Genomic DNA, 11,348 nt, shown 5'->3' on the forward strand with positions numbered 1-11,348 from the left:
TTATCAGAAATGTATTTACTAATATGAAAAGTTGACTCAAATTTAATTGAAATGTACAATAAATTGAAATGCGGTAACCGAGTAACCAGTAGCGAACCTGGCGGATCCATGCCTGCCATACGTGGAATCCTTGATTGCAACACTAGCGGTGCCGGTACCCCATTGCAGGGCCAATCCCTATTAAAGATTAAAAAAAATACCAGCATATAAGTGAGTGATCGCTCATCGATCTAGCACTGGAATATATGAAATAAAATTTCGGACTCTTTATTGTTGTCCGTCTCGATTGTTATTACTTTTTCGAAGCTCGGAAGAAACGTCTTTGAGGTTTAGCCATGAAATAGGGACCTCTGACACGTCATGTTGTGGTGTCATATTTTTCACGGAAAAGTATTGGTTTTCAAATTTGATTTTCAATTTTGATTTTGCAGGTGAACGTGAAAAATACTTCTCCGAACAGGACAGCGGCTAACGGACATACGAGCGTGTCACAGACTGATAATACCTCCGTGTGACGAGAGGTGGCGCCATCGAACAGTCGTCGGGAGATTCGGAATGTTATGTGATATATCCCGAAAAAAAGCGGCAACAAGAAGAGAAAATAATATTGTTATTGATCAATGCTTTTCATTGGATGTGTATCGTTAACTTCAATGGCTGTGAATTTCTTAACTTAACGGGTATTCGTGGCAGGTTTCCAGAAGAGGGCTCTGTCATAAGTTCCAGTAATTCGAATCGTGCCGTTTCACGAGAATATGTTTTTGCAAACGAAAAACAAGCGATTAGGAAACATGCAAAAATCAGGATAATCCGGGATTTAATAACGCCGCGATTTGCAGTTGTAGCAGTAATGCAGGTGTTAATCTACAACTGCGCCTTCAGACAATCGCAATTTCGTTTGAGGATTTGCTTATGGAATGACTAATGTCCGGTGGCGGAAGTAAATTTTCAAAATGAAAGCTTCAGGGGCGTAGTTCTGAACGCACGCGACGTCGGGACCGACAAAATATTTGGAAGCATGTGGTGATAGAGTATCGATTGTCTAGGCGGCAGGTAGATACCAGCGCAACGTAAATTATCGACTATTCCGGGAGTAAACATATACTCTATGAATTAAAAAGTGTTATTAATATACATGAACAGCAACCGAGCCATGTGTGCAATGCTTATATTCATTTTCTAAGCTAAAATGTATGAAGTGATATAAGAAGATTTTGTGGTTTAATCGTTCGTTATATCCATTGTAAAATCCACGTGTAATTATCATTTAATCCACCAGGTTGAATTTGAACTAATTGCTTTCATGGTGCGAGTGGAATCACATCACATTATCCATGTCGCTAGATGACGTGACTAACACTTGTATTTTTGATCGACTTGTTCTTGGGCCAGTTGCGAACTGATGCCTGAGATCTAAGATGGGTTTAATTATTTTCATACTAACGACTTTAGGTCGGACTAAATGTTCAAACTAGATATTGACATACGCAAATCAAAACCACGATGCAACTGGTCCCTGAAACCAAATATTTCTGTAAAAACGCACGTTCGGAGTCTTTTTATATAGTCTTAATTGTTATTGGGTTTGCTTAACGAGAAAAACAGATTTCGATGGTATGTAAATGAAGGACAAATTTTGATTAATGAATAACCATGCGTGAGTGAATGCAAGTCAACCTGATGGATCCATGACTTGCCACAAGTGGAATCATCGATTGCCAAAGTAGCCTTGCTCATACTTACTCGAACAACTAGTCGTATTGAAAAAGTATGCAAGAAAGAAGAAACGAGCCGCTAGTTGACAGTACGCATATTGATATTGCTGTCGCGAGCAATTGGGTTTTGGCAATCCACGATTCTGCTATGATCCACTTATTAGGTAAATCTGGATAAGGGTCATTTTCGTGGCTTTCTGAATAACCATGCGTGAGTGAATGCAAGTCAACCTGATGGATCCATGACTTGCCACAAGTCGAATCATCGATTGCCAAAGTAGCCTTGCTCATACTTACTCGAACAACTAGTCGTATTGAAAAAGTATGCAAGAAAGAAGAAACGAGCCGCTAGTTGACAGCACGCATATTGATATTGCTGTCGCGAGCAATTGGGTTTTGGCAATCCACGATTCTGCTATGATCCACTTATTAGGTAAATCTGGATAAGGGTCATTTTCGTGGCTTTCTGCGATTGCTGGATAGCCTCAATGACTTGATATCTTAGTTTCAAATGCGAGCAAAACTCACTGTACAAAATCCTCCTTAAAAATATCGGTTTACCTGTAACTAGTGGGTCTCCGATAGCCAAAAGCATTGGCTTCGATTTACATTTAACGTATGTTGTTGTATTTCCTTGTTAAGGGACCACGTAAAAACAGCTTGTTTCTCACCACGAGTTTTATTGTTGAAGTCCGTCAGTAAAAAAGAAGAATGAAAATTCACATCCCGCAAGCAGAAATCTGTTTTCGTTTCTTAAAAAAAAAGAAGATATATCACTGCCGCAGGCATCCCGAAAACAACCTGATCGCAGTTTTTCATGATTTCGTCTCGCGCTCGCTTTCCAATTGTTACTGTGGCACGTGAGGGTTTCGATAACGAAGTACTGTAAGTCCTGATTCAATGTCGTTGACGCCTAAATATCCTCATTTGAAAAATAGAAAATTGAAATTTTGATTTCTGTCGTTTTCAAAAGAGGGGTAAAAATAGAAACCTGCCGTCCCCATCAATTTACAAAAAAAAACTGATGAGAAACAAGGGTATTTTTTGCGTGGCCTGTTATTTATAAATTGTCGTTATTTGAATAAATGTACATGCCTAGCTGCAGACTTCATGGGGCAGGACCCTGGCTGTCGATATGAGCAAACGATGTTTTTTTTTCTATAGTTAGCGTGTCATTGAACACAGTTAATTTTGAAAATCTCTATCGACCAACTATTGTAGCCTACGGTTAAAAATGAAACTCCTTTTCGCAAGGTGTGATAATGAAAACTTTTTGATACATGTACATTTCCATACAGCTACTCAAGAGCAAAAATATTGATGGCGTAGAATCATGGCGCGCTGGCTAATTTGAGATATTCGCATTTCTAACAATAAATCAGTCTTTTTTTGTTATTTTCACTACAGTGTCCACAACCGTCTACATTTCCCATTTAAACAATATTCAGATATCTTTCCTTCTATGGCCAACTTTTTTGCAACGGTATCTGAAGACAAATAACTCTTTACCATTTCACATTTACATTGAATATCGGCTAAAAGCCTTTTTCCCCTCCTAATTTGATGGCATATCCTCAGTGGCTATCCTGGATATAGCAGACTTGGTGAAGTTTTTGGGTACAAAAATTATTGCACAAAACAAAATTGATTTTTATGGAGATACAATACTCTGCAAGTTTGTATACTGCCGAAACCCCTCTGAATATGCAGATAGAATATTGCTGCACACAAATATGCAGGAGACCTATTCAATATCCATGGACAAAACGGATTTTGTAATATCTGCAGATACGATATTCTTGCTCTTATCAAGCAGCTATATATCAAATATGGCCGCCTCTCATACTAAAATGAATAACGTGTTGTAAAGGTATATGGTGTTAAACTTTTCACAATAGTACGGTTCACCCGCGGGTAACGATCTGCATTCGTCAATCTGCAACCTGGTTCCACACCTTCTGTAGCATTGTGTAGTGCGTGCGAACTCTGACGATCAGTTTTGACGTGATGTGCCGGTAAATGTCTAACGTCTGGCATTTTTAATGTCTGGATTTTTTGCAATTTGTACATGTATAGGGTGAAGTCGTGAACATCGTGGAGTGTGAACGATCCATGAAAGTATGCAGATAAAATGTCTTATATCTGGTACTATTTGTCTAGTTCATTTTCGATTAAATGTCTGCCATATCTCTGTCGGCTAGCTCCACCTCTGTGATCCACTTATGTTCGTTACGCTCCCGTTTTCTTTATCACCTTTCCATCAGATGTTTTCACTTCATCTAGGAGTATGCCACACTCATATTTTAGAAAATGACTTCTTTACTGCAAGATCGTTTACTACTAGACTGGTTGAAAAGTCACTTCAATTTCCCAGTGTCGTAGAATCAGATGCCCCCGATGTCGGATGTCTCCCAACAATAGATTTACCGATTGATTTGCTGACCGTTACCCGAAGCCTTTAACCCGAGATGTAATGCGAAGGAGGCACGCATAAGAGGAGGTGTCCCCAACCCTGTTGGTTTTTCTTATGGGCAGACAACTCGATAGGTGTTATCCACGTAATAATGGTTATTTTGAGTGTGGAGAGCGGCAAACGAGAGGAGAAATGCGCAAATGTTTAGCCCATTGTAAGATTATAAAAGAAACCAGAAGGATGGCGATACGACATTGCGAATCAGTCTGAGGGATACGGTACAGCTTAGACTCAACTTTCCGAAAATTGAGCATCGTTTGCGTGTTGAAAGTGAAACGCGTTCGAAGTGAAACGCGTCGTACACGATTGGAACGCGTTTTTAACCGACACATCGATGTAAGGTACGCGAACGTAAATGAAACGGAATATAAACGTTTAAACGGCGATTATAAGCTGTGCCGTACGTAGGTTCAGGTAGCGGATTGACAACCAGTTGTGTAGGCGGCCGTCCTTTAGGTCCAATGTCTCCTGAGAATTTGTCATTGTGTATAAATTCTATTCGAAATTGGTTGTTTATCGACTGTTTACGCCAATGATATCAAAATCAAATAAAAAAGAACAACAACAAATTTGAGATAAGCATTTGTTTTTTTTATGTTCCAGCTAAATCACTAGTTGTGCTATTACTACTATTGTTACTACTATCGAATTATGAGGCTCTGTTACGTAATGCCAATTAAAGTCAACTTTCAACTTAAATTGTTGAGTTCATCAGAAATGGAAAGGTCGCCATTAGATTGTATTCTCGTTTCGCAAAACTGGCATCAGTTTGTTATTGTTGCATCATCAAACATAGCTTGCCATATCACGATCAAAGTTTTATGGAGAATCCCGGAAAAAAACGGCTGTACACGGGTTTAATTGAATGTTAATTGATCAGCTCGTATATTGACTTGAAATATCAAGACATAAGTACGCGACGGCCCATATATTTCACCTGCTAAATCGTTTAGACCACATTCCAGCATCTTCATGCAGAGTCCTTCCCCCATACCTAATGTGTATTCGAATACAACATCATACATGTTCAAATACAGCCGGAAATCTAGAATTCTCCTGAAAGAAAGAACATACCAGATTATTGTTTGTATTAGTAACGAACTAAAATCAGCTACACTTTCATTATCCACCCGTATGATATATACTCACGGGAAATCGGCGCGGATGCCTTCCATGAAACGAGGCGTGAAAAAGGAGCGTTTCGCATAGTAGGTTGATCGTTCTAACAGACCCCCTTTATTATGAGCGTGGCAGCAGTTTTCGGCATCCGCGTAAGTTCCGATTTTCGAACTTTGCAAATCCCCACTCTTAATTCAATTTTCCAGTTAGTAAGTTGAAGTGTTTGTAATCAACGCACTTAACTAGTATCGAAGAAAAAGGAAGATTAAATCAGTAATCGTTATTAGAACGATGGTTTTCTTTTCGTCATCGTTGCAAGGAAGTATCAGCAGTCAGCTAGATGGCGTGTGATCAGTTGATTCTGGGCGCAAGACTTTGGGTGGAGGTACTATGGGCGTATCATGTAAGTACACTCGAACTATGTGCAGAAAAGCCATTATCTTAATTCAAAAGCTAAATTGTAAACGGAATAAACTAAATGATAATGCACTATAGTAATAGAATAGAACTAGTAACTAGCTAGTATTATTCTAGTATCATTCTAGCATGCGTAAAGAATTATATTTTTTTAATATAAACGATGGACGACGTACTCAATGGCTGAAGATCGAAGTCGTTTACAAAAGTTTAAATTGCATATAGGCCTACTCAGTAAGATCCTGGTTAAGTGAAAAGGGAACTCACCAAAACACGACCGCGGATTCCACAATATCCCCACCAAACGAAGGCAACATAACTGTGCATATAAGAATAGGGCGTGACTGATGCCAAACAGTTTAACTCTACGGAGTGAACGTATCAAATACCTGGGGTCCGGGATGGCTAACAGCATATCGTCAGATTTCTGCTGAGGAAAGGATTTGACTGGAAATGCTTTCTAGAAGCGGAAAGGCTTCGGTAAACCAAAAAATGCAGATTAGCTACACGATCTGCCTTCTCAAATACCTACATGAACTGTCTTACTCTATGGCAGGAAATCCTAATGTTCAGATCAATTAATGCCTATGCAAGATGGAAACGAAGTGACCGCCCCTCGATTGGTACAAACTACAAAGCGTCTTGAGCGAGACCTGAATTTTTATCTCATTGTTATCTCATTTTAAACCATTTTACGTTTGCCAGAAAATGCAATGGCCTGATATCTCTGGTGTCTGATGAATGGAAATGTCAGAAAACCAAGGTGGAAAACGAAAGCAAACGTAAGACACAAGATAAACGTAGGGTGTTTCCGATGAATGTCTAATGCAAGACAAAAAAATAAGATTCACTGCCTCTCCCCGAATTAATATGCCCTTACTTTTTCTCCCGTGTCTTCCTTTAGAGCTTTGTATACTCTACGAAGGTGTACAAGGTGCACAGTTGCAAGATTAAACTGATGTATTCATACAGGATATAAATCTCATTATTAACATCAATCTCACCACTTATCTTAATAACTATGGACTGAGCGCACGAGGAAGAATGGATACGCCATGCCGCCCAGTTCAAATGAGTTGTTATCTTTTGCGATCCCATTTCTTAATATTCGCTGTACTGTCGATAGATCTAGAGGTGGCACTTCTAATTAATTTTCACGAGCATTTCGATAAAATTAGATTAATGATACACTTGGAATCATGGTGCGCGATAACAGAATTTTGTCGACAATCTAATAATAACCCGCACTTTGGAATGCATGAAATAACTTAGTTGGGCATTTAATTGGATATGCCCACTGAAGTCTAATTCAAAGATCCTAGGCCAAATTCGACGTTTCAAAATCAAAGAGAACTGAGTAAAAAAGAAAGTCGCAATTACTGTCGTTGTTCAATCGTCTAAACCATTTTTTCCAGTGATTACTAAATAGGCCTTGTAAAGTAAAATATTTAGATAGTCTTTAGGATGGTGAATCACACTCTTCAGTCCACTTCACTTAGTTACATAATTTGTTTTACTTTGAAATGCTTAGAATTGCTGTGGTTTCCACGGTACGCCTTGATGTTTTTATTGCTTGGTCTGTTTATCTCTAGTTTTGACACACTACTTCTATTTTAGATCCTGTGAGTTTGTATGCTTTGTTACTTGTTTTTCTGGTAATTCCACCTGATGATGGCTGTTAGTCAACAGCCGAAACGTTGTGGTTTCATAATAATAAATTTGATCGTATAATATTAAATTCGAAGTGTGAGATTTCTTCATTTATCTACAGTATACACGGATTATAGGTGTTTAGTCGACAACTAACTAATGTGAACATTTTTCATATTCCTATACCATGACCTCACCCGCATCCTATCCTTACCCGATTGGGTATTAATCCCTGCTACCATTACTCCCCCTGTACTACACTAAAAAACCCCTTAAAAGTCCTTACATTTTAGATATAGTAACTAAATGCTGTTCTATCTTCTCAACAGATTCCCTCCTTGTAATCCATTTGCCTTCGGTGTGCGCACCAGCACATATCTAGTGTGCGCTATCGTGCACACACTGCACACACTATCTTTTCTCATACACATAAAACCCTTACTACCTCAACAGTATCGTTTTGTGTTTCAATTACTATTACTAATACTAATACTGATAGGACATTCGTTTATAAATGTTACCAGAAAATGTCACGAATTGAATTAAAACATTTGTTCTATTGAAAGTATGAAGAGCAGTTTATAGAAAGGGGCGTACGTTCGAACGGACGGACTCATCCTAGCTACGAACCTGCAAATTGCACCAATTATACCATCGTTGAGTAAACAAAATGTCTGATAAATGTACGGTAAAATACGCTGCGCAATAAGATACTGCGTAACATCTACTAATGGTAGATCTCATCTTCGTACAGATGAGTATTATGACACTAAATCTTTTCATGTCGCGTAATTTCACTGAATTGAGATGATATGAAAAATAAAAACCATCATCGAGTTTGTAGATGTGTGTATGGTGGGAGATTGGTTGATTTCAGGGTTCAGACCATATTAGATACCAATGATCGGATTCTTACAATAAAAGATTTTATTTTTTCCTGATACAACGCAGAATATCGGCCGCGTTGCTGCGGAATCGTCTGTTAACAACCAGATACAAAAGCACGTTCACCAAAGAATCAATTTTACTACCGGTTTCGGCGCCATATCTAACTACGTTTCGTTCGATTATTCCGCGTAACCAATGAAAATCGTAGTTCAACAATGCGAACATATTCGGAAATTCACAAATCAAATGAGCCATTACTATTGTTATTGTTGTAACCAGCGCCATTTTATCTTTGTTGTTGTTCGGCTGCTGCGAACTCTTCGCCAACAGAGAGCGTCGTTTCTTGTGAATTTGTATGACATTTGTACACAAAATGACGTTACCGATCAATAAAATTAAGATCGGGGCAACCGTGCCGAAATATGCGACGAGTGGCCGTGTATATCTACCCATAGTGAACGACCAAATATTGCCGTAACTGTAGAAATTCTCCGATTTGAAATAATATCGACATTGTTCGTTGATCGTCGGATAAATCTTATACAGAATATTCGGCACGGAAACGAGCACGTTGAAGCTGACCACCGTCGCGATCACGTGATTCAACGATCTTACGGTCGTCCATCGTTTGACCTTGAACGGAAAAAGAATGGTTAGCACTCGTTCCAAGGTGATACACACAGTTATCCAATTGCGTATTAGATAGATGGCGTACGTAGCACCCACCAGATAACCATCGAGATGCGGAAATAACAGATTCTGGCGGATGTAAATAAACCGTCGGCCATATTGTAAATATCTGTAAAGCGCACCTACGCTGAATTCGGGGATGCTTATCAGTGAAAATAGTGCGTCAATGATAGTCAGCGCTTTCAGTAAATGATAGGTAGGCTGAAACAAGAACCGCCTGAGCACAAAATAACAGAATACATTTAGAATCGTAGCCATTAACGCGATAGGTGCCGCCACTAGCGTGTTGATATAGAAACGCGACCACGTGATGTAATTGGGTCGACATGTTTTATTAAAATCATGAACTAGAAGTTCGCCTTGAAGCGGCCAAGGTTGTGTACGAGACATTGTTGATTCTGCTATCCATTTGTCCCAAAATGTTGCCTGTTTGCATGGCTCCTGGCACTATATGTGTGCCTGGCGCTGTCAATGCGACTGTTGTTCCTGTGGCTGTCTGCTGTCCGGCTTCAAACTTCGTTTGTCGTTTTTCGTAGCTAGTCGACTAGTGGGCGAAACTGATAGTAGACGAATAGTCGACTAACTCCTACAACCGAAGTTCGCCCGGTGTGACTGCTCTCTTAGTCACTGTCTACTGCTGTCGGCGGTGTTGCTGCTCTCTCAGGCACTGTCTGCTGTTGTCTGTAGTGTGATTGCTTCCTCAGTCACTACTTGCTGCCGCCAACCAACTATTAGTTTGTCTGTAGGTTCAAGAATCTAAAATTTGTTGACGTGTCTCCTTCAGTTCCAGGATATTTGTCACTTTATCCATTTCAACCATCGCGCGCGAACCAATGGCTAAATGTGTTTAATGGAGGCTTGGTGTACTTACAGAAAATAGTATATATATAAAGATATTTGTATATGTTGCCTGCTAATGGAAGGAAGAAAGAAAATCCTTTTATTGCTATAAATTTTAGAATGGCCCGGTCGTAAATTGACATCGTAAATTGATAAAATGACATCGTGCACATTCATAGGGATCTGAAACAACAGAGACATTCAGTAACGTATGAAGGGAGTGACTCTTGTTGGAAATGGTTTGTAGGTCTCATATTACTTAGCTAACCGGAGCCCCACGGACGCCGGTCCCAGTATAAGAAGTCTATAATACCTTGATGAGTTACTTTTCGTTTACGCAAGGCGAAGCCAAATTGAAGGCCAAACATGGATCGTGAGTAATAAGTCGTAAATGCCTGAACGATGACAAATCTTCAAACAACTGATACTAACTTTTAGATTAGATCATAATGAATGATAACAATTATTTGTTTTCTTGATTTAGCGCAGTAATCGTTGCACTTTACTTACGATTAGAAAATAGATAATTGAAATGCAATTCTCGGTGAAATCAATTGATATTACGAATTGTCGATTTGTTACAAACATTGAGAGAAATAGGTGCGTTAAAAAAGATTCTGTTTCAGGTTTGCTTTTAACGTTTTCGACTGCATGGACGTCCCCGGGATTTCTTAGGGGAGTTCGTTTTTATGAATAGTAGGGACTTCCCAAGAAAATGTTTGCAAATTTGGTGCAAGCAGGCGCGTTCTGGTGCAATCCGAGACCACCCGATCACGGGCCAATTTACCTGTCGGCAGCCATTTTTATTGGGAATTGTATTTCATTATTATATTTCATCTTCATTGTGAGACCGGCGCTAATTCTACACCTCACTCGCTGTCCTGTGTGCATCGTTAAATTGCAATTTAGGAAATGCAAACCATGTGCCGACGTTCGTCGACGTTTTTGAAACTTCAAAAAGGGGTTTGTTCGAACTACCGAACCTCCCCCCTCCTTAAGGGACGCCCACGTACTGTGCAGGACTATAGATCTTACATGACAAGGCAGAGATGCCAAGTGCCTGGATTAGCAAATCCTGACTGGAACGAAGAAGTCTAGTTGGAAAATACACGGTAAATAATGATTTTAGATAATCTGGAGCAGTATCGGTAGAAGTCTAGTTGGAAAATACACGGTAAATAATGATTTTAGATAATCTGGAGCAGTATCGGTGAGACATTTGCACGCAATCAAAATTAGATTGAACTAAGATCCGACAGAAATTGAAAGCCAATAAAGATCCATGAGAGCTGGAGTTATGTGATCAGATTTCCGAGCTTTTGCAATGAAACGTGTGCAGCATTATTTAACATAAGCCGACAAGCGAATTTGCAAAATTGATTCCGGATGTTACAATAGTCTTTACCGCTGTTTTGCACGTGTCAAGTAAATGGCGAATCCAGAAATGATTAGCTGCCCAGCAGACCTTACGAACGGGACCAGGAGACAAGGAATCATCAAATACAAACAAAGATCCATGTCTATTGGGCTAAAAAGTATACCTTAGTTGTTTCTCG

General features: G+C 39.4%; 1 protein-coding gene across 1 annotated transcript in view; it reads left to right on the top strand.

The window, feature by feature from the left end:
• The window catches only part of LOC141912251 (PDF receptor-like), a 140,232-nt gene extending 135,523 nt beyond the window's left edge, over nt 1-4,709 (top strand). Inside the window, exon 13 of the mRNA XM_074803474.1 lies at nt 432-4,709. The gene's annotated coding sequence lies outside the window, so the exon portion shown is untranslated. The remainder of the gene's footprint in view (nt 1-431) is intronic.
• Nucleotides 4,710-11,348: the final 6,639 nt, after the last annotated feature.

Source organism: Tubulanus polymorphus, chromosome 10, assembly GCF_964204645.1.
Source record: "Tubulanus polymorphus chromosome 10, tnTubPoly1.2, whole genome shotgun sequence".
NCBI classification, from domain to species: domain Eukaryota; kingdom Metazoa; phylum Nemertea; class Palaeonemertea; order Tubulaniformes; family Tubulanidae; genus Tubulanus; species Tubulanus polymorphus.